Below are 22,520 nucleotides of genomic sequence, written 5' to 3'. Positions count from 1 at the left end.
ATTCCTTGCTCTCTCAGCACTTCCAAAATCTGAACATCCATATATGATGTATACGGATGTATACGTATATGATGTATGAAGTATATGATTTCCCAAACACATTAGCTTCCCATTTAGTTTCTCATTAAGAAGGTACCACATAGCATTCCTTGCTCTCTCAGCACTTCCAAAATCTGAACATCCATAAGCCAATGGAAGTATAAACTAGTGCCAGCAGAATCAGAAAAACAAACACATTAGCTTCCCAAATAATTTCTGAAATAAATTAGTTGATGTTTAAGGACAAGAGAACGTGAAGTGGAAGCTGGAGGCACCAGCATACTGGATCCCAAGCAAATAGATTCCCAACTGGGGGGTCATGAGGATACTTGGAATTGACATACTTGACAGGACACTATCGGTATTGGCTCTACAACGCATGTGTGCATGACTTCTTGAAAATATCTGGGCCTTTATCTAGGAATATTTTGTGTCACTATGGGGATAGGATTACCTTACTTCTGGGCTGACATTTCACTGAAGGAAGAAAAAATATATTCACAAGAACGTTTAAACTTTGAAAGATAAGGAGGATGTTTAGGTATATGCAAATGGAAAGCAGTTCTCAAGAAGGGAAAGACTAGTTTTGGACTTAACTGTCAAGTATAATTTTAGGAGGAAGAGCTAGCTTAGGAATAGCCCTTCCCATAGAGTTTTCTTCCCTTCAGTATATGATTTGCCTTGAAGAGAGCTGGGGTGGGTTGCCAATAATGGACACAAACATGTCCCATCCCTGTTTGTATGCAGCTTTTTCGAGATGAGTTTGCTGCTTCTTCCATAGCTATCACTCTATTCCTTGATTCTGGGCTTGGCTGTGTAACTTGCTTTGGCCAACTACCCATTAGCAACACAATATAGGCAAAGGCTAAAGAATGCTCATAGGTTAGGTATTGCTCTTTCATTGCACTTGGAACTCTGAGACCCAACATAGCCTGCTGACCAAGCCTGAGCTAGCCTGCTGAGAAGTCCACATAGAGAAAAATGGAAGCATCCTAGATAATCACCAGCCATGTGAGTAAAACCATTCTAGACAATCCAGTCCCAGTGGTATGAGTCAGTCCAGGTGAAATCACCAGAAAAAAATGTCCACTTGAACTCAGTCCATACTGCTGCCATGGAGAAATATGAGCTAATAAATTATTTTTGTTGTAAGCCACAAAATGTTGGAATTGTTTGTTACATAGCAAAAGCTAATCATTACAAAGTCATAAGTGTTATGAATTCCTGGGCAGCTGAAATCTATCAAATTCATTCTAAAGAATAGAAAAGTGATAAAGAAAGACTATTCATAAATAAGTATAGAGATTTGGGGGTTGCTTAATATTCATTTTTAATATTTATTTTATTGGAAAAGTAATGCTGCATACGGCCAAATAAGTCAGTGAGTGCAAAATGGCACACAATGGATCATTTGTCTCCTCCTATGGTGATTTCAGGCCCCTTCTCTAAAACACTCATTATTATTAGGTCCCTTGTCTGTCCTTCCAGAAAATATCCAAGCATTCATATGCATAAGTCTTCATACACAAATAGGATCATACTATATATATTACCTTCCTATTTTGACTTATTTACAACTATCCCTGCATTTATATCTAAGCAGAATTGATATTTATCATATTCCCATAGTATCACATTTAGTCATCCTTTATCCTTTTAGTGGCTGCATAATATCACAGACAGTCCCTGACTGGGGATGGTTCCATTTACAATTCTTCAACCTTAAGATGGTGTGAAAGTGATATGCATTCAGTAGAAACCATATTTTGAATTTTGAATTTAGATCTTTTTCTGGCTAGCATATGCCCTATGATACTCTCTCAGACATTGGCAGTTGTAGGAGCCACAGCTCTCAGTCAGCCATAAGATCATGAGTGTAAACAACCAACACACTTACCGTCATTCTGTATCTAGATAACCATTCTGCTTTTTCACATTTAATACAATATTTAATATATTACATGAGATATTAAACATATTATTATAAAATAGGCTTTATGAGAGATGGTTTTGCCCAGCTGTAGGGCTAGCATAAATGCTCTGAGCGCAGGGGTGCCTGGGTGGCTCAGTGGGTTAAGTGCCTGCCTTTGGCTCAGGTCCTGATCCCAGAGCCCTATGATTGAGCCCTGTGTCAGGCTCCCTGCTTGGTGGGGAGCCTGCTGCTCCCTCTTCCTCTGCACTTCTCCCTGCTTGTGTTCTCTCACTCTCTCCCTCAAATTAATACATAAAATGTTTGGGTAAACTAAGCTAAGTTAGGATGTTTGGTAGGTTAAGTGTATTAAATGCATGTTCAACCTACAATGTATTTTCAACTTAAGAAAGGTTTGCTTTTGCTTTTTGTTTTTGTTTAAGTAGGTTCTATGCCCAGTGAGGAGCCCAGTGAGGAGCCCAGTGAAGAGCCTGAACTCATGACTGAGATTGAGACTTGAACCCAGATCAAGAGTCTGATGCTTAGTCAGCTGAGTGCCCCAGGCAACCCCCCAACTTATGCTAGGTTTATAAAGACATTGTCCCACCATAAGATGAGGAAGATCTGTACTCTGTAGAAGTTGTAACATGGGATTAGCATCAAATAACAAAAACCCCAACTGATATTTGGATTCAATCTGGAACAAGCAAGGATAGAACACAATACCAAGAAAGAGTCCTTGCCCCATGACTGAAAAGGAAACTAACACAGGTGATCCACTGGGGTACTTCTCAAGGTCGTACATGGTCAAGTCAAGACCTGAGCTTCCAATTATACCCCTGTTTGGGGGCACTTCTCCTTATGTTTCCAGAACTTCTCAGGGTTGAGATTTTAGTCATTAAAGAAGGCATGTCAGGGGGACAGGGTTTCTGATGTCAACTTTCTCCGGGGCCACAACTCCTGAGCTGATACAGGTTCCTGGAGCTGTAGATGTATAGCTTCCCATGAGTTAGAAACAGCTATTGGAGCCACATGATCTTTCTATATCTTCCCACTGCCTGGGGCCAATGCATGAAGGACAACTGAGTTCATTTTTAAACTCCAGTTAGGCAATACTCTGTTCAGGAAGGAATAACCCAACCTACTCCCAGGAAACTAGGAAACCAGGGTTTCATTCCTATGAGACCCTAAGCAGGCCATCAAAGTAAAAAACCTACCTACCTCGGCTGGAACGTAAACTTGGCAAGAGCAGAAATCTCATGTATCTTGTTCACCACCATCTCTTCAGCATTACAAGAGCTTTGTCAAGTTAGTGAATCAATGAGTGAGTATAGAACAGAAGGCAAGTCATAAAAGGGTTATGAAAATCAAGAAAAAGAAGTACTCCAATATCAACAAAAAGTCTCTAGAAAGAATCATTCTTTTTTTAGCAGCTTAGAATATGAAAAGGGGGTACTTGGCATCAGAATAGTACCCAATAAATGTCTTCAAATGAATGGTTGTCTTAGAAAATGACCAGAAACTTTGATAAGTGAGGCTCTTTTCTATAAGAACTTCTAACTGGCAATTTACAAAAAGACACACAAAATGGTCTGTAAATTTTCAAGCTAAAGGTCTAGGGTTCAAGCTAACTATCAGAGGGTAAGAGTAAGGGGGAGGCTACTTGCCCCCTTTAACATCCCACCCTGCTGAAGCAGCTGAGGAAGGGAATCTACCAAGAAGGATAGAAATAAAAGACAAGGGCATTATTGGAGTAGCTCCAGCAACCCCAAGCTGAATGAGATACATAAGAGCTCCCTGGGTGAATACAACCATTCCCCAAGTGTGAGGCTAAAAAAGCACAATCTTAATGAAAGAAGGCAACTTTAAAACAAGGTGATTCATCTGCTGCCCACAAATCAAAGTTGATTTTATAATCTTTGAGAGGAAGGACAATGATAATATCTTCACATGTGGTCAAGATATTATCATATGTTGATGTCAGTCTTGAAATCTTCCAACCCCCTTCTATTTATGTGCTCAGTGCTTCCTCTCTATGCTTCCACATTCCCTGACCTTACAATCCTTGTACTGCTGCTGCCTCTTACCTTGGTTCTTTACCATGATTAGTCTCCTTGAGGAAAGGACTCTCTAATGTATTCACAAGCACACAGAATACACATGATAGGTACTTAATTATACTTCTGAGGAGACTGTACAGACATTCTTACCCCTTGTTAAACACTGGGAATTAGATATGAAATTTAGACTCACTTTTGGTGCCGTTGGTGACTTGACAATAGCATATAAACATTCATTAAAGAATCTCAGAGAGAGAGTCTAGTGAAGAATCTCAAAGAAAGAGAGTATGTGTGCAGTAGAGTAGAATGTATATACACTGATCGATGGCATGTTGAAAGCAGATAGTCGTCTTCTTACTGGAAATTACATTAAGTTCCTAGTTCCTTTTGCCAATTAGGAGAGGGATGGAAGACCCTGTCTTTACAGTGTCAGCATGATGATGGGGTATTTAAGAAGAGTTGGCATGACTCAACAGGTTCTAGAATATGTGCCAGACCTCAGACTTTCAAGAAAGGCTCTCTCACTTTGTTTTAACCAAGGGGAATTACATCATCCACAAACAATCCCCACACACAAAAAGAAGGGAAACATTGTGCTAATTAGGTGGTGGTGGTTCTCTATATCCTACATCCTGGGAAAGACTGAAACCCCTCCAAGCAGCAGAAGATGAACATCAAAGAAAGCCCTTCTCAAAACAGAGCTTGTCCAATGTACTCACCCTTACCACATCTTTTTACCAGTCTCCTTTGTAATCTAAGCAGGTGACAACTTCATTCAGTTGTTAGCAACAAGAGGAGGTATTGATTCCCTGCGAATGCCCTAATGACTGGAGACTGGGGCACAAACCATAAATGGAGACTTTCTGATTCCAAGTGAAATTATAGTTTGCCCTGCGAGATTGCACAATAAATCAGGGGAAAAACCAGCCAACATAGGACTCTGGGGTCACTGAAGTGATGTTGACACATTACAATAATGAGAACTTGAAATACCTCATGCCCTATTGATTTTTAAGCTGAATCATTCCCACTGCAGAAGATTACAAGACTCTGTCTTGGAATCATGGCTCACACGGGAGATGCTGATGAAAAATACACCCAATCCAATCAAAATGAAAAGCTTTACTTGTACTTATTACAAATCTAATACCATTGTCCCAAGGCTGTGTGATAGGCACTTAACCTACAATGGGGGAAAAAAAAAACCTACATTTTTTTCCTTTTAATTAAAATTTTTTGTACCTTTTTTTACACATGGCTCTTTGCTGAGCCTATACAGTAAAAAGCACCCCAAAGAAAACAAGCACAATGGCTCGATTAGCGAATAAAGGGCAATTTCTTCATGCTTTTCTAATTCCAGGGTAGCTTTCAAGTTCCCTGCATCACCATATTATTTTAAAGAATGGAAAATCATGTCCTAACAACCAACTTATTTCCTAGTCAATAGGAAAAGATGCATTCCACCAGCATCTAGCATCTACAGTAAACAAAGAATGCCTTGCTGATCTTTCCTTTTTCCCTGAAAAGTGCACCATGAAGCTGAATAAACACAGTTGTGGGAGGCCAACTAGTGACATAAGTTAATTACTAACCTGTCACACAATCAGAGAATGGTAATAATTTATTTTCACTGTTGCATTAACCATCCGTCGCTTTTTGCCAATAGGGTGTGCTGGGGGAGAAGGCACTAGAACATTACTGCTTGCCATATACTCTATATAATAAGGTTGTGTCAATATTTTAGTTGGGAGATCAGATACAAATGGTGCCACTGCTTTTACTATGCATATTGTTCTGGTCATAATTCAGAAAATAATTACCCACATATCTCGACTTCAGGAGAGAGAGAACTAGCAGGTGGAAATAATACGGCCTTTCCTCACAGGATGCTGAAAACATTACCTAATTATTATAGATATAGTTATTACTTGGGTTTACCAGGATTTAATATATAATAAATATTCTGGCACAAACCAATATGATCATACATTCTTTGAGAACACTTATTGAAAATAAAAAAAAACACTTATTAAGACTCTAATATGGGGCAGGCATTGTGCTAGGAATTAATTATATATTGTCCACCTGTTTTCTGTTTTCATGAAGTTTATAATCTATCATTACAATCTAATTGTAATGAGATGAACACCTGCAGGAAAAACCTAACAGTCTAAAACAGCCTGATTATAGAACAAATCTTGACATCTTTTGAGGAGGTTGACTGAAATAAATAATGTTCCTTAAAAGCTATCTTGTCTTTCTTTTCTCTCAGATTTCCTTTTTTTTTTAAGATTATTTATTTATTTATTTATTCGTGAGAGACACAGAGAGAGAGAGGCACAGACATAGACAGAGGGAGAAGCAAGCTCCTCACAGGGAGTCCAATGTGGGACTCTATCCCTGGACCCAGGATCACACCCTGAGCCAAAGGCAGACACTCAACTGCTGAACCACCCAGGCATCCACTCAGATTTCCTGATTGGTTTTTCCGCTATTAACTTGATCTGATGACGTTTTGCTCTTCTTGAACATATATGTTTCTGCTTATAAGCCTCCCTAAATTCTGCTATTTCACTGATTTTATCAACCTCAGAGTAGCTAGCCAGGAACTGTCACCCTCTTACATGGGTATAGTCGAGGCTCAGGTTTGTACATATGTCGTTAATCCATTTATCAGGATTGGAACCCAGTGATGGATTTAAGGCACTTTGTCATACTTCTTGGTAGGATAGTCCAAAAATTGGTATACAGGAGGCCTCGGGGGGTGACCTCACATGGTCTTGTTCTGCTGTAGCACTTGAAAGAGCTGCTCTTCTGTCTTCATGCCAACTTATTCTACAAGCCTCTCTTTGGCTTTCAAAAAGTCACTGACAACTCTATGTTCAGAGTAAAAAAATAACTGAGAACTTAAGGGCTTTTAATGCAAATCTGTGGAGGACACCAACCTCTATGTCACATTTCAAAACTTTGCTCAATTTTGACCCACCGGTCCCACCTAATGCCATCTCGAGAAGACCTCATCAGACAGCACTGAACAAGCTTCTATCTATCTAGAGTCAGTTATAGACCCTAGTTAAGATAGTTAAGCAGATGCTTATGAACTCAGTCTGCCTGTGGCCAGATCCAAGGTCTACTCAGTATGAGCTGTGTGATTCTGGGTAAATTGTCTTACCATCTGCAGCTATGTCATCTGTACAATGAAGACAAGGACCGTCCCTGCCACATAAGATCCCTGGGAGGCTTAAATAAGCCTTAGTTAATGTACAGTGTCTTCCCCAATGCTTGTCAGATACTCAAGGTATTTTTGCTGTGATGTTTTTTTTCCCAAGAGCATCAGGGCCTTAGCTTAGAGGCATTTGCTTTGATTTTCTGAGCTCAGTTCAGCAAGGGGCAATGTGGTGTAGCAACAGTTTTAGATAACCGTGCCTCAACTGATATGTTCCAAGTGGGCAGCCAAAGTGATTCCCATCTGACTGTTCCTATATTAGCAAGACCACAACATAGCTATTAAAGTTAGGCACTGAGGAATGGTTCTAGCTATTTAGAAACACTATCTAGCTATTCCAGTAACATGCATGCCTAGCACATAGCAGGCTCCCAATTCACTTATTCAAATGAATAGCAAAAAATCAAATGAAACACATGAAGAACAACAGATGAAATAAAGTTCCAAAGATTAAATAATACCACTATTTCCTTTCAAATAGGTCTGTGCCACCATTTACATTGCTGATCTCATCCAAATTTATGAGACAGAAATAAAAGAACATGTGTAATTTATAAATGCCAATTTATAAATACCAGTGCTGGAGGCCGTGCCTTCCAAATTCCCCTGGCCATTTTCTACAAGACACCCTAGAGTAGCACATATCTTTCTTGTTAACATTTCATGGAATCTTTCCATAAACATACGCTTGTACTTGTCTTCAACATTTTGTCCTGTCACCGCAACAGATGGCTTTACACTGGAGCATATGAAAATATTAAATACTTTATAAGCCTGGTGGAAATATGAAATGCCTTTGGAGGAATGAATAGCTCCATGATTAATGTAAAGCAGCCATGCAAGATTCTGCTGGAAATAGATACCTTTAAGTTGTGTTGTTGAGTAGATATGGTCACCACCAATTCCACATCCTCAGTGAAAGCTGACAAATGATGAGGGGCCCAGTTTGCCATACGCCAGATTTGGGCCATGCCGAAAAGCAGAACATACTGCTACAGAGAACTGTGAAATATTGCAGTGTGTAACCAAGGGAGGGTTGTGAAATCTACCTCTTGGAAATCTAAAAGCCAGAAGAAGCCTCCATCTGTCTGAGATGGTCAAATAAAGTAAGCTTAAAGACAGAGCAATGAGTTAAGATATAGTGAAGTCAGGTAGCTGATTGTTCTAAAGATCCAATTCCAGGTATTATTTCTTTCCAGAGCCATACTGACAGATGTTTACCCAACCAAATGAGAGTTGCCATCTCAGCTGACCCAGAGGCATGACCAATGGATCTGTGAACGAGGTTCAAATCACGGAGTAGTGGTTAAGACGAGGGTTTCTCAAGCCAGACTGCCTAAACACACCGGTTGTAACATCTTGGCAAGTTACTCAAGCACTCTGTGTCTGATACTTCATCTGTAAGTGAGGATAATAAGAGCGTGTACATCATGAGGCTGTTGTGAGGACAAACGAGTTAGCATACACAACAGGCTTAGAATATCGACTGGCATATGGTGGATGCTACATAAATGCTGACTATTCTCTATATTTAGTGCTATGTTTATGTAGAAATAAACATTAAGATGTGGGTAAGATTTTATATTTTTCCTTTTATCGGTTTGTGTGCAACTGGCATTGACTTCCTATAGGCGCAACATATTAATGTTTTCTGTAATATGCATGAATCAAAAATGGCCAAAGCCCGCTCCTGGGCATTTATCCCAGAGATGTGAAACTCAACACTCACAAAAACCTGTACAGAAATGTTCATACCAACTTTGTAATAGCCAAACACAGCCCAGATGTCCTTCAACAGGTGAATGATTAAAGAGCTGTGGCAATACGTACTAGAGAATACTACTGAGTGATTAAAAAAAATAATTGATATATGCAATAAGTCAGTCAGAACTCTAGGAAATTATGAATAACAAACAAGCCAATCCCAAGAGGTTAGATACTGTGTGATTCCATTGCGCCAACATTTCAAAATGATAGAATTTTAGAAATTGAGGAGAAATCAGTGGTCGACAGAGTTTAGGGATGAGGGTTAAGAGTCCTTGTAATGGAAGCAGCTGCCATCTTATCTGTGGTGGTAGATTCATCAACCTACACACATGATAAAGTTGTGTAGAACTAAATACACACACAAATGAATGCAAATAAATCCGGTGGAACCTACAGTGGATGGTAGCAATGTCTGTATCCCACAGATGTAGTGGGAGAGTATGGTTTTACAAAATATTACTCTTGGGGGAAACTAGGTAAAGTGTACAAGAGACCTCTCTGTATTATTTCTTGTAATCATGTTAATCTCTACTTATCTTGACAAAAGTTTCAATTAAAAACATTGCCAAAGCCTAAATGAAGGTGAAGACTGAGTGTTCTTAGGTTCTTAGGTGATGACCAATGTCCTTCCCATATTTTCCTACATTAAGGAAACATGGCTCCTCAAGAATCACCCTGAATCTCTGTAGACACATTACAAAACTATTTATAATAAATTTAAAAAATATTATTGTGTCTAATGATGCATAAATTATATTGATTCATTCCAGGTTTTATATATTCAGTTGGTGTGTTTAAAGGAATTGAGGTCTGTGAGTGAAGTACACAGGTTTCTGAAGCAATCTGAACAGCGTCTGCCTTTCTCTGAAGTGTTTTATTATTCCAAGTCGGGCCTGCTGAATCTCCCAAGGTATGAAGTTCAGTTCGAGATAAAAATATTTTATCTGCCCTTACAGCAAATTGAAAGGCTATATAAAGGGTTTTGTTATTGCAGTGTTTTCATAAATATATAGTAAACATCTTTCACAGTGGGAAATGCAGCACAAAATACAATTTTCATACACAGCCATTCATGTGGCTTGCACAGGAAGATGAAATGACCCAGAGATGAATAAAAAAATAATAGTATACAACTTTTAGCAGCCCACAGTCCCTGACAGACACGCGCAGCTGGAGGGATAAGGATCATGATTTTGCAGTACCTCCGATGAATGACAAGTGTCTGCGGCATCGGGGGAATTTCGTTTCCTTTGTGGCCAAACCATTACAGTTAACACTTAGCTTTATCATTTTCAGAAATTGCCAATAGACAACCACACCATTTCAGAACACTACCAACACCAAACCTTAGCCAGGACATAATTTTAAATCAAGTCATTTTTAGGTTTCCTTACCTCCTTCTAGAAGTATCTCTTAAGCACACTTTCAACACAATTCGGGTTGCCTATGTCTAACATATAATATCAGTGTTGATATCTAAGGTGATCTGACTCCACTTGGGTGAGGGACTGACCATAGGTGTTCCAAAAATGGAAGCTCTTTTTTTATATATAAATTAATTCTTTGTTATCAAAATAGTCCATGTTTGTTGAAAAGAAAAAAGGAATAAAGGTTAAAATTTTTTAATGGTTTCACTGAGGTATAATTAATATACAGAAACCTGCACAGGTTTAAGGCATACAATTTGATGAATTTAGATATATGCATCCACCTAGGATAGCATCGCCACAATTAAGGTAATAAACACATCCATCATCTCCAAAAGTTTCCTTGTGTCCAGTGTGTGTGTGTGTGTGTGTGTGTGTGTGTGTAAAACACCTAATATGAGATCTATGCTCTTACACATTTTCAAGTGCCCAATGTCATGCCGCTAACTGCAGGCACCATGCTGAACAGCAGACCTCTACAATTTATCTGTCTTGTATAATCCTCAGAGCAATTTCTCTGTGTTCCCTTGTTGCTTTCCCAGTCACACACCACAGTAACCACAGAGGTGACCACTCTCCGCAGTCCCTTGGTTATCTTTTGCAATTTGACCATGTATACGAAGCGTTTGCACGTATGTGTGAATTTTCTAACAAACTTTTCCTAACACATTTCTGAAGTTCAGGTTCTCGTTCACTTCCAACACCTCAGCCAATACTTCAGGACGATGCAGATGCACTGCATTTAGGGCGTCCAATGCCCTATTGTTAGGCATTTCATTTGTTCCAGTTTTTCTTACCAATGTACAGTATACTGCAATCAACCAACAAACATCTTTGCAAGTTTGAGCAGTTACATAAATCCTAGAAGTGGAAACACTGCGTCAAAGCATGTACCTTTTTTATATGCAAAAATTTTCAAATTGTTTTCCACAAAAGAATGAACCATTCCACACTCTCTCCAACAGGGTATAGAATGCCTATTTCATTAAACATATTATTTTCTAATACAATCTAGGAAACATTTATATATACAGATGAAACTTTCACAGGTGCGTGTGTTTATGTATATATATATATATATATATATGAACATAAATAGTCATATATTTGCTGGTATTTACATTTATTTTTCTGAAAACAATATTCATACTCTTTGCCTATTTACCTCTGTATCATTAGTCAGTCTATCTGTCCATCCAGGCACCCATCCATCCACATATTCTGACAAGAATAAAGGAACATTAGTCCTCATAAGAGGATCACAAGGACCATCCAGGGCTAACCAAACATGAGCTATATCGGATTTATTTTTTACCAATGTTAGAATAAAGATTCCTAGGGATTTGAGTAAAAAATGGGAGATAAATGGGCTCTGAAGTCACGAAGTTTCAAATTTGATCGCCAATCTTCTACTTATTAGCCATTGGTAACCCTAGAAAAATCATCTCAAGACTCAATCTCCCTTCATGAAAATGGGTCTAAGAACTCTCCACCTCATAAAGCTGGTTGAGTACTCAATTCAATAATTTACATCCAGGAGTTAACATAGAGGATGGCTCATTGCAAACACTCAATAGATAGTGTCTGTAATAAGGACAATAATAACATACAATTCTGTATATTAAGCAGTTACCTTAATGAATTAGAAGACTTAGCATATTACAGCAAAGCATGGCTTCTTTTTCTAATAGTGGCAAGAGTTTACAGCCGAACCACTTATAACATTGATGTTACCTTTACGTTTTTAGTGCCCTGGGGAAATTTGATAATAGTGACTTGGTCAAAATTCATTTGCCCTTTGTCAGACACATTATTCTCAATGGTACACAAAGTTTATTCCTGGTTGTTTTTATTTTAAAAGGTAGATTCTCATTAAGTGTGGAAATATGTTAGAACCAATCTCACTGAATATGGAATTAAAATAGTAATTTTAAACCCAATTTCCTTTTTTTAAAAATTCAACTAAGTGAAATATATGTATTTTAGCACTATAGACTAAGGAACAGCACTTAGAGAACTTTATTGGGTACCCTTAGCTCTGTGAGTTTATTCCCACTTATTTATCATTGAACAATAAATTCTGGTTCAATCTTAAACCATCTCCTGAACCAACACTTTGACAGAATAGGTATTCCACAAAAGCCAATTCAATGAACTGTATTAAAAAAGGAAATTTGACGATAATGGATCCAACATTGGTCTTTTGACAGTTCTGAAATGGGAATCACTCTTTGCTTTCTCTGTGTAAATGTGAGTTCACTGGGCCTGAAATATATAAGAACAATCACAATGGTTTCCACTTCCAGTTCAGTTCCCAGAATGTCCCTGGGCTGGGGGAGGGTGGCTCAAGAGCCTCTTTACATGGCTTTGGCAATGCTGAATGGCCACACCACAGCTGTTCACGTGCAGTGACCTTTCTTCTTTTGTAGGAAGGAGTCTGTGGCTCCCCTCGTGTAGAATGCAGTCTATCCTTGTGGTTCAGTATCTTTGATTTTGTGTGTGTGTATGTGGGGGGGGGCAATGCATAGTGAGCTATATATCAGTACTTAAGTCATGTAAAGTTTGGGTAAGAGGTCTGTGAGGCAGCTGGCAGGGAATGAATGTCTGTCAGACTGGTGGTTCCTGCTGCCACCACCTCCACTTCCTCCAATATTTTGTATTCAAGATGTAAGATGTTTCCTATTAAGTACAAAGCTATGCATACACTTGATGAGAATTTTAAAAAATAAATAAATTCCTCCATCCATTTATTCATTCATTCATCTGAAACCTATTGAAGGTGATCCCTGGGTGGCGCAGCGGTTTGGCGCCTGCCTTTGGCCCAGGGCGCGATCCTGGAGACCTGGGATCGAATCCCACATCGGGCTCCTGGTGCATGGAGCCTGCTTCTCCCTCTGCCTCTCTCTCTCTGTGACTATCATAAATAAATAAAAATTTTAAAAAAAATGAAACCTATTGAAGTTCTCAATGCCCATCTTGGTTTTCTGAACAATCCATGTATCTATGTTTAATTGCAGACTTGAAAGATCTTTTCTTTTCCTAACACAGAATAAAGTATGTCAAATTGGCACTTCGATTTAAAAATCTACTCAAATTGTTTTTCTCTTCATTGGTTTTACTACATGCTGGATATTCAACACAGAATGAGATCGGCATGGTCATTCTCATGGTCTAAATGTGAAGGATAAAAAAATATATAAAAATAAAAATAAATAAATGCGAAGGATAAATGGATCGGCAAATCTTTAGCAGGATTAAGCTGGGAATCGATGTGCCCACCTCCACCATATGCCACATTCGGGTCCCTAGAAAATTTTAAAAGTGCCAGGAAACCAAACACTTAAGTTTCTTGAAGACCCCTTAGGAGATCCAATTCAATAATTTATATTTTTCTAATACCACTATTAAATAGGGAATAAAACAAAGATAATCCATCCTCTAAAGAAGATGTGGTTCATGTATACAATGGAATATTCCTCAGCCATTAGAAACGAGAAATACCCACCATTTGCTTCGATGTGGATGGAACTGGAGGGTATTATGCTGAGTGAAATAAGTCAATCGGAGAAGAACAAACATTATATGGTCTCATTCATTTGGGGAATATAAAAAATAGTGACAGGGAATAAAGGGGAAAGGAGAGAAATGAGTGGGAAATATCAGAAAGGGAGACAGAACATGAGAGACTCCTAACTCTGGGAAACGAACTAGAGGTGGGGGAAGGGGAGGTGGGTGGGGGTGACTGGGTGACGGACACTGAGGGGGGCACTTGATGGGATGATCACTGGGTGTTATTCCATATGTTGGCAAATTGAACACCAATAAAAAATAAATTTACAAAACAAAAACAAAAACAAAAAAACAAAAGATAATCCATCCTCTAAATTATGCCCTTCTGAATATTACTGTTTTCCTTTGGCGATTTTTGTTGTTGGAGGTGGACACGTAAAGAGAACCCATGAATCTTCCTGACTCTGATGCAGTGTACATTTACAGGTAGTTAAATAGCAAAATACAGCTGTGGGCATTATCATTCACTTTCACCTAAGAATAGTTAAGTTACTTTACAATTAATCACCCCCAAATGAAACTAAAAATGTCTCCTTTCAAAACTCAAGTGAAAATGTTGCCTAAACAAGTATGCTTCTGCACATATACAAATCCAAATTATTAAAGAGCCTGGCAAGATGGACAGGAAAACAGACTGGGGTTTCAATCCCAGATCTGCTGCTTATAAGCTGTGTGACCTTGGGCAAATTATTACACTTCTCTGGGCCTTGATTCTCTCCCCTGTAAAAAAAGTAGGCAAGAACAGTATCAACCCCTTAGGCTTATCATAAGGATTAAATTAATTAGTATTTAAAAAGAGTAACAACAGTGCTTGGCACATATGAAACACTATTTCAGCATTTATTAAATAAATAAGCAAATAAGCCTCTGTGCCAAACCTTTAAAGATAAGGAGAAAATAATGGTGTTTGAATGCTGAGAAGGAAGAAGGAAGGTTCTTGGAACCACTGTTGCGTGACTCATTTTGTGATGCTGCATTTCTATTGACATCAGTAACATAGAAAGAAATTTCATTTTTCAGCACTTGTGAGAGGTAACACTGAGTAAATCAGGGAAAAGTAGGTACTTTAATCACAATGACCCATGTCATATTTACAAAGAAAGATGCTCAAAGTAGGCAGCTGTAAAATTTTAAAGTCAAATTTTAAGAAAATACGGACTTTCTGATTTTGCATTATGATCCTATTCACAGTATCCAATTGGAGATTTCAAAAGTTTAATAACTGAAATTCATGTACCTTATCCAGGCTCTTGAAAAATCAGACCATGTATATATTAGTCACAGCACCACTGATATCACCTAGGACAAGGTTTCTCAATCTAGGCACTGCTGGCATTATGGGCTGGAAAATTTGTTTTTTCCTTGGTTAGCATCTCATTTATTTGGGCTGGAAAATTCTTTGTTGTTTTGTCCTCTGCATCCTAGGATATTTAGCGGGATCCCTGGTCTCTACCCAGTAGACACCAGTAGCAACTCCTGTCCAAATTCAACAACCCAAAACCTCTCCAATATGTTACCAAATGTCCCTGTTGTGAGGGGGGGAGTAAGGAAATTGCTCCCGGTAAAGAACCACTTGCCTAGGGAATCTGTTGAGTGCCCATTTTGTCTTTCTAAATTCAGAATAATAAATTTCAATAGTATCTTGGTATACCGAAATAGAGTCTAATCTCTTATTAATTAATTAATTAATTATTCTAATTATAAAAAGTCTTGAAGCTTTCTTCTCCATCTCTAAATTAGGCATAGCAATACCTATCTTGCAGAGTTAAGAACCAGGGAAAATCTGTTGAAGTTCCCAGTCCAAAACGCAACACACAGAGGCAGCGTGTGCCCAGGTAGAGATCAGCACTGTACGGCTATTCCTATAACTGCTGATGCATCACCACCTCATCATCCTCGTCATGATAATAAAAACGGAAGGCCTCTACTCAAACATTCAAATAACTATAATAGATACAACTGGTACTTTCACCTCATTAACAAACAAGCAACTGATTTCCTTACAAGCAGAGATTTCAATTAAAGAGCAAAGAAATCTCCCAGGTAGCAATTGCAGATGCAGAATTATTACAAAGAGAAAAGGGAAGGCTGCAGAGGCCTTCCTAATAGATAGTCCTTAAGTAGTCCTCTTTCCAAAGCAAAGGTCAGGTATACAGACCACCCTGACACACTTGGCCGTTGCTGGTTTTCTGTGCCGGGTTGACAGTTTCAGGTAAAACATCCTGGGGCTTCTTGATTGTCTATGTCTGTGAGCATACGTTCTCTGTGTGATCAAAGTTTATCAAGCCAGTTGAGAAAAATCTGACCAACTAACCAAAAACTGCCATAAATTCCCTGTGGCTCACTGTGACTAATTACTCTGTAAGTTAAAAAAAGGGCCATTTTAAAGAACTGAGCTTTGGCTAATTAGATAAACATGAATGCAGAATTCAGACTTGACTTCTGTAGAAGTAAAGAAAAAGTGATAAATATGCCCACCATTGCATAATTAAAAAAAGAAATCACTGCCACCCTTGGAACATGGATACACTATTTCTGCTGTAATTATATCATTTCTCAAAAAGTCTTTCCTGGCCTTCATGACATTGGAAGTAGCTGAAAGATTACTCACCAACGATTAATGTTAGGGAACTAACAACTGATCTTCTTGCCTTTCCTTTAAACCCAACTGAAATAATTTCACAAGAACTTGCAAATACAAAATTGTGTGAAGAGCGTCCAATTGATCCTATTTACATTTGCTACATCAAAGTATTCAGACATCATAAGTAAATGTGAAATGGGGGCCTTCCAATACCTTATAGGTTATGCAAACACCTAACCAGAAAGAACACTTTGAAATTTTTATGGAGCAGGAAAAATTGAAAATGTATTAATCTAGGCAGTGAAATTGGGCTTTTTGTCATTTTTAATTGCTTGAATTCATAACCTAGTTTTGCTGAATCAAAAACGAGTTGCTATAGCTGACACAAGCTGTTTCAGGCTTTTGGGTGAGTGCATGCAAGTGCACACACACACACACACACACACACACTGTACAACTTTTTACATAAACTTTGTATCTATTAATAAAAACCACTCCTGAAGACACCACAGCTATTGGATAATTAAATATGAAGGTTTCCAAGCTGAACACTGTGTGTTACAAGCTGACTTTTAAAGAATTACTTTTTTTAGTACCCTGCAAGCAGAGGGAGGGGGCAGCAGGAATACCAGATAGACATGACTGCTATTTTGTTATATGTGATTTAATTCAAATACATTGAGATGTGTAATTAAAAAATTCTTCATGACCTTATTTGCTCTTGTTTACTACTGCTCATAATACATGCAAGCATTCAACTCTGCATAAAAATGAAGGAAAGCAAACAGAAGTGCAAAGATGTCCACCCATAAGTATATACAATGACCTAATGTATCATCATATTCTGGAGTTTTCAGATATATGACAAAATAAAGTTGAAAGTGCAAAAAACTTTAAAGGCCCATGCTTTTCTCTCTCCCTATTTATTTTTATGTTTGTTGGAAAATCAATATGAGATGAGGATTCAAGTCTTATTCAAGGACTTTTGTTTTAATTCCATTAGAATTACTTTCAAAGAACTTGTTCCAATCTACTCTGTGATATTCTGAGAGTAACACATATGCATTAAAAAAAATTAGCTACAACTAAAAGTAAATAGGAGTTAAATCAATAATAGTAAAGTTTTATTATTATTTCACTAAAAAAAATCCTTCTTCTTTTGGACCACGTTCCATTTCTCTGGTACTACAAATTCTGCTCAAAGCCTAATAGAAAAACTATAAATTTATCAGAAAACAAGACCAAAATGATCTTTCACTGAATACTTTAATAGTCACTTAGCTCAAGATTGACCCATAAAACCAGGTTCTTTGTAATCAAACAGAAAACGATAAAGGGTCTATACTCTGATTCTCATATAATATTCTCAAAATATGACCCTTTATTCTCGAGATCTTACAACTATAGTTTGGAAGAAGGCAATTGCTGCAAAAAGCCCTTTAGATGAAATCTACTTTAACTTTTGTATCATACTCAGGGAGAGAGAAAAAAATTGAAAAAAAAATGTCTGTGATACTTAAATAAGTTGGCCCAGAAGTCTGACAGTTGTTTCTCCCAAGTCCAAGTAAATACAGATTAAAATGAATCCACATTCTAAAATTAAGATTGGTAATAGAGAAAATAGAAGTTTGAGGGGCAAGGTTTCAAGAAAAGAACATAAAAATATGTTCAGCCCAGTAAAGTTATAAAGGCAACGTGCAATGTTGTAAAAATCCATCATTTGGTGTTAACAGAGAAAAGATTTGGTTCTTTTCACGTAGTAAAGGCATTCCCCAAAGTTGATTTGCTTGGTTCAAATGAAATGACAAGAAAAGTTTGAATAATCACTTTTATTTATTAGAGTACAGCAGATTATCTGATATTAATTGGTTCTTGAATATGAACAGAGAATTTTAAAAAAGGAAAAAGAAAAAGAAAATCAAAGTTCCAATTATCCTTCAGGGTGCAAATCATTTGTTATAATAAAAATGCAGTAGTAGAAGATATCTGGAAAGCTTTCCGTGCTTGAGGTACAAAAATAAAGACAGATGAAAAGAAATACAGGTGGATGGAGAGAGAAAGGGGGTAGAAGAGGCAGAAAAATAAAGAAAAGAGAGAGAGAGCAGAGGAGAGAGTGAAGGAGAAAGGAGGAAGAAGGTAATTAAGAGAGAAAAGAAATATTCCCCCATAGATAATACTTCTTCATTCTCTTCAGAGAAGCAATTTCCTCTTCATAATCTGTGAGTATTCTAATATAGAGGAAGGACTGGCATGTGTGGAGCGTGTGAGTGGGCAGGTAAGAGTTGACAAATCCTGCTTTCTGTATGAAAATCATGAATGCCGCCCGCATTCCCTATGAACGCCCGCGGTAAACAGCTGTCGCTGACTGCCTGTAGTTTACTTAGTTGAAGAACAACCCTCTTAAAACTTAATCACAGCAAAGCACAAAGGCAAGTTAGTCCATCTCCCAAACACATTTTTAAGACTCGTGGCCTCTGGATCTCTGAAGATATGTTTTTGACCAAAAAAAACAAAAAAAAAAACAGAGAATCGCAGTTGAGCAAGATTGTATAGCCTTAAACCAATTTACTACCCAGCTCCCCGAAGAGGATTACACAATCATTTTGGACTGCCTCCCTTCTACACTGCATTCATTTCTGTGTGACCAAAATTAAAACCATACGGACAGAGAGTAACTGATGAGATACCTAAAGATTCTTTCAAAAAGTGACTGTGTCTGCAAGTAATTTAATGAACCATTTCTGAGACCCATTTGGCCAACAAAACTTTCGGATTTGGAATTCCTCCCGGGGTGGGGGGGTGGCTCTTGAGGGAGAGGGAGGCACAGCTCTTTTGTCAACAGAAGTAAGGAAACCCCCAATTTCATTGTAATCTGAAAATAATGGCTCCAGGGATAGGCTGAGGATGGAGTCTTCTAGGTGATCCTTCTAGGCCGATAGATAAATGTCGTATTCAACACTTTGCATATATATATATATTAACGCCTGGCAGTTAATTCCACCACTTTGGAAGTCAGAGCACATTTCTCCCACTTGATCTCTCAAGAAGGGCAACTCTTGTTTAATTTAATGAGATGATCCAGAGCCTATTTCTTAAGTCCAAAGCGTTTCTGATACAGTCGATGCCATGTCTCTTCCTTGGGAGCCAGGAAAAGCAGGGAAGGTGAGGGCGCACCGGCGCCATCGGCACGGTAGACGTGTCTACACAGACATGCAACACACCTCCCCGCACACGCACATGCATGCACCCCACCGGACCGTGAGCGTGCCAACTTCCCAAAGGCGCGGCCCATCTGGTCAGTCATTTCATGGACCTCCCATTTTAAAGAACCGCGCAGCTCTTGCAGAGCCTATTTGGGACTTTTACGGGGTTTCTTAGAAACGCTTATTCATCGCTGGAAATAAAGTTAAACGGAGCCAATGAGCAATGGGCAATGAAGTTCCCCCACTAACTTCCAGCCCATCAGGGAAAATCGGTGCATCCCCGGACTCCCCCGGAGCCGCAAATGCCCCTCGCCCTCTCCAAACGTGGTGCGCCCCCGGGGTGCGCCCTGACCCAGCCTCGGGGCTCCCCCGGGCTGGCCCCACGTACCGTGTCTCACTCAGGTACTGCAAGCGCATCCGCAGCCTCCCATGGCCGCGCCGCCTTCCCCGGCTCCCCAGCGCCGAGTCCCTATCCTCAGCAGCAGCCCCGGAGGCGCACACGCCGCCACCCTCCCTGCGTGAACGTTGGACAGCGGCTGACGGCGGCTCCTCTGCCACAGGCAGCCAAAAATGTCAATTTGCACACTCCTCCCCCCTGTCGCCCGCCCCCGTCCCTCTGCCACCCCCTCCCGCGAGTCAGTGGGCTTCGGGGAGCCCTGCAGGAGCTGCCTCCTCTCCGCCTCTCCTTCCCCGGCGGCGCTCAGAGCCCTCTTCCCTCGCCTTACCTGCAGGGCATCTCCCACGACTGCAATTAGCTGCCAAGATTTCATCGTCGGCTGCAAAGTGCCGCCTGTTTCTTCCCCGGGAGAACACGGGAGAAGTCCGAGGCAACAGCAAACGGCAGCCACGTGCTAGCAATGTAAATGACTCCAGTCATCTGTCGTGCGCGCGGTGCCCGCGCTCGCCCCGGCCGCCTGGCAGCCTGCCACCGCCGCCAGCAGGTGCACAAGGCACGGCGAGAGCGAGCGAGCAGCCCGAGCAAGGGGGCATTCAACGCACACAAAGGGAGCCCCCCCCCCCAGGTGCAGGGGGATGCTGCCGCGCACCCCCTCCCCAGCACCAGCCCAGCTTCTCGGCCTCCCCGCCAAATTGGACGCCCAATGTGTTTGCAAAGTCTTGCAGCCCGGGGAGGGGAAGGCGGTGGATGCTGAGGCTGCCTGCGTAGGTCCCGCCTCCTCGCTTCCCCGGAGCACTTGCAAAAAAGCACGGAGCAGGCGAGCCCGCTTGCTCGCCCTCCCTCTCCTCTCCTGCACGTGTCCCTTCCCTTGTTCTTTCAAGCATTAAATATGTACCACATGACACAATAGGGCACCTTGCACGGTCCTCCGAGTCCACACTTGACAACCAATTTTAACTCACGAGCAGTGGAATGTCTAAAGGCAGGATATAAGCACTTCCAATTACTTGCGCTACTCCTGCATTATTCAAGATGTCCACGGGACAGTATTTATGACTTCCAATATGCTACTCCACGTATAAATACTAGTAAAGGATGGAAACCCCCACCACTCCCTTCCCACCCCCCCCATCCCCCCCCCCACCACCACCACTGTCGAGAGGCTTTCCTCAGTGTCTTCCTCCGAGAAATGTTTGTACTTTTTCTACCAGTTGAAACTTTGGGATCTCAAATCATCTTCCACACCATCTGCTAAATGAAAGTGCTCTAAAATATGACCCGGCTTTGGGGAGGAAATACCTACCACGTCCTGCTGAACTTTAGAGATCACCTGGGAGGATGTATTTACCTTGGATAACAATGGCATCACAGTGAATTTCCCCCCAAAAAATCCACATAGATCTGTGATTTTTTTTTTTAATTAAATGGGAATGAGTTACACCAGGCTCGGGTTATTCCTAGTCTAAATGTTGCTTTGATTAGAGACCAAAGTCAGTCTTTTGGATGTAGAAAAATTAGGGTGTTTTTTTTTTTCCTTTTCTTTACAGTCAGAATTGCAAGCTACATACACTAGGATGGCCTTGCTTCTTCAAGTACTTATTAGTTGAATAGGAGGGAACTAAATTTTATGTATATATAGACTGTATTCGATTAACTCTGAAATATTCATTGGATTCCTGTGTCATCTTCTTGGATACTTTATTTTAGTTAAAGGCCTTGTGCACAAGTGATTAGGATTTTATATATCGGTAAGCAAGTTTTAAAATGCTAATAAATCTTTCAAATATTTATTTGCACATTTATTATAGACCATATCTTGAGGCAATATTTCCAGGTTTTTTTTGGAACATGCCAAGTCCCTTACATAACCATCATCCATCTCTGTCACACCAGTAACAAAATGAGAAGGGGTGTTTTTTTTTTCTTCTATGCATTAGGACTATTTTAAATATTACATTGATATAGGGTTTAACTTGTTTCCTTATGGAGTTCAGAAATGTTGGTGTGTGTTGTCTCTGCCTGCCTTTTGCACGGGGAGTGGCATTTAAAGGATGCTAAGATAGTATTAGATAGAACTTCCTTTTACAGTGACGGTGCAGTACAGACTACACTGTACTCTCTGATTATTTAAGTTAAGGTCTAATATATGCACATATCATCTCAGGTCAAGGTTTTCAATGGCATTGGGTAAAGTGGCAAAAGGTTTCTAGACTTTTGCTTAACCAGAACCCTGTGAAATTACAGAGATACAAGAAATAAAGTAGTATTATCACAGCCGAAACTGGCATCCTCAGGGGAGTCATTTGATTCACAAATCAGTTCACAAAAGCAAGGTTAT

The 22,520-nt window shown here is 39.7% G+C and overlaps 1 protein-coding gene across 1 annotated transcript in view; it reads right to left on the bottom strand.

Moving 5' to 3' along the window:
* RBFOX1 (RNA binding fox-1 homolog 1) overlaps positions 1-20,285 on the bottom strand; it is a 1,051,909-nt gene extending 1,031,624 nt beyond the window's left edge. The window contains exon 1 of the mRNA XM_055340886.1: positions 20,174-20,285. The gene's annotated coding sequence lies outside the window, so the exon portion shown is untranslated. The remainder of the gene's footprint in view (positions 1-20,173) is intronic.
* Between the last annotated feature and the right edge of the window lie 2,235 nt (positions 20,286-22,520).

This window comes from Nyctereutes procyonoides, unplaced genomic scaffold, assembly GCF_905146905.1.
Source record: "Nyctereutes procyonoides isolate TBG_1078 unplaced genomic scaffold, NYPRO_anot_genome, whole genome shotgun sequence".
In the NCBI taxonomy this organism is placed as follows: Eukaryota; Metazoa; Chordata; class Mammalia; order Carnivora; family Canidae; genus Nyctereutes; species Nyctereutes procyonoides.
Note: the sequence above shows the minus strand (reverse complement) of the source record. Positions and strands in the feature narration are given on the sequence as shown.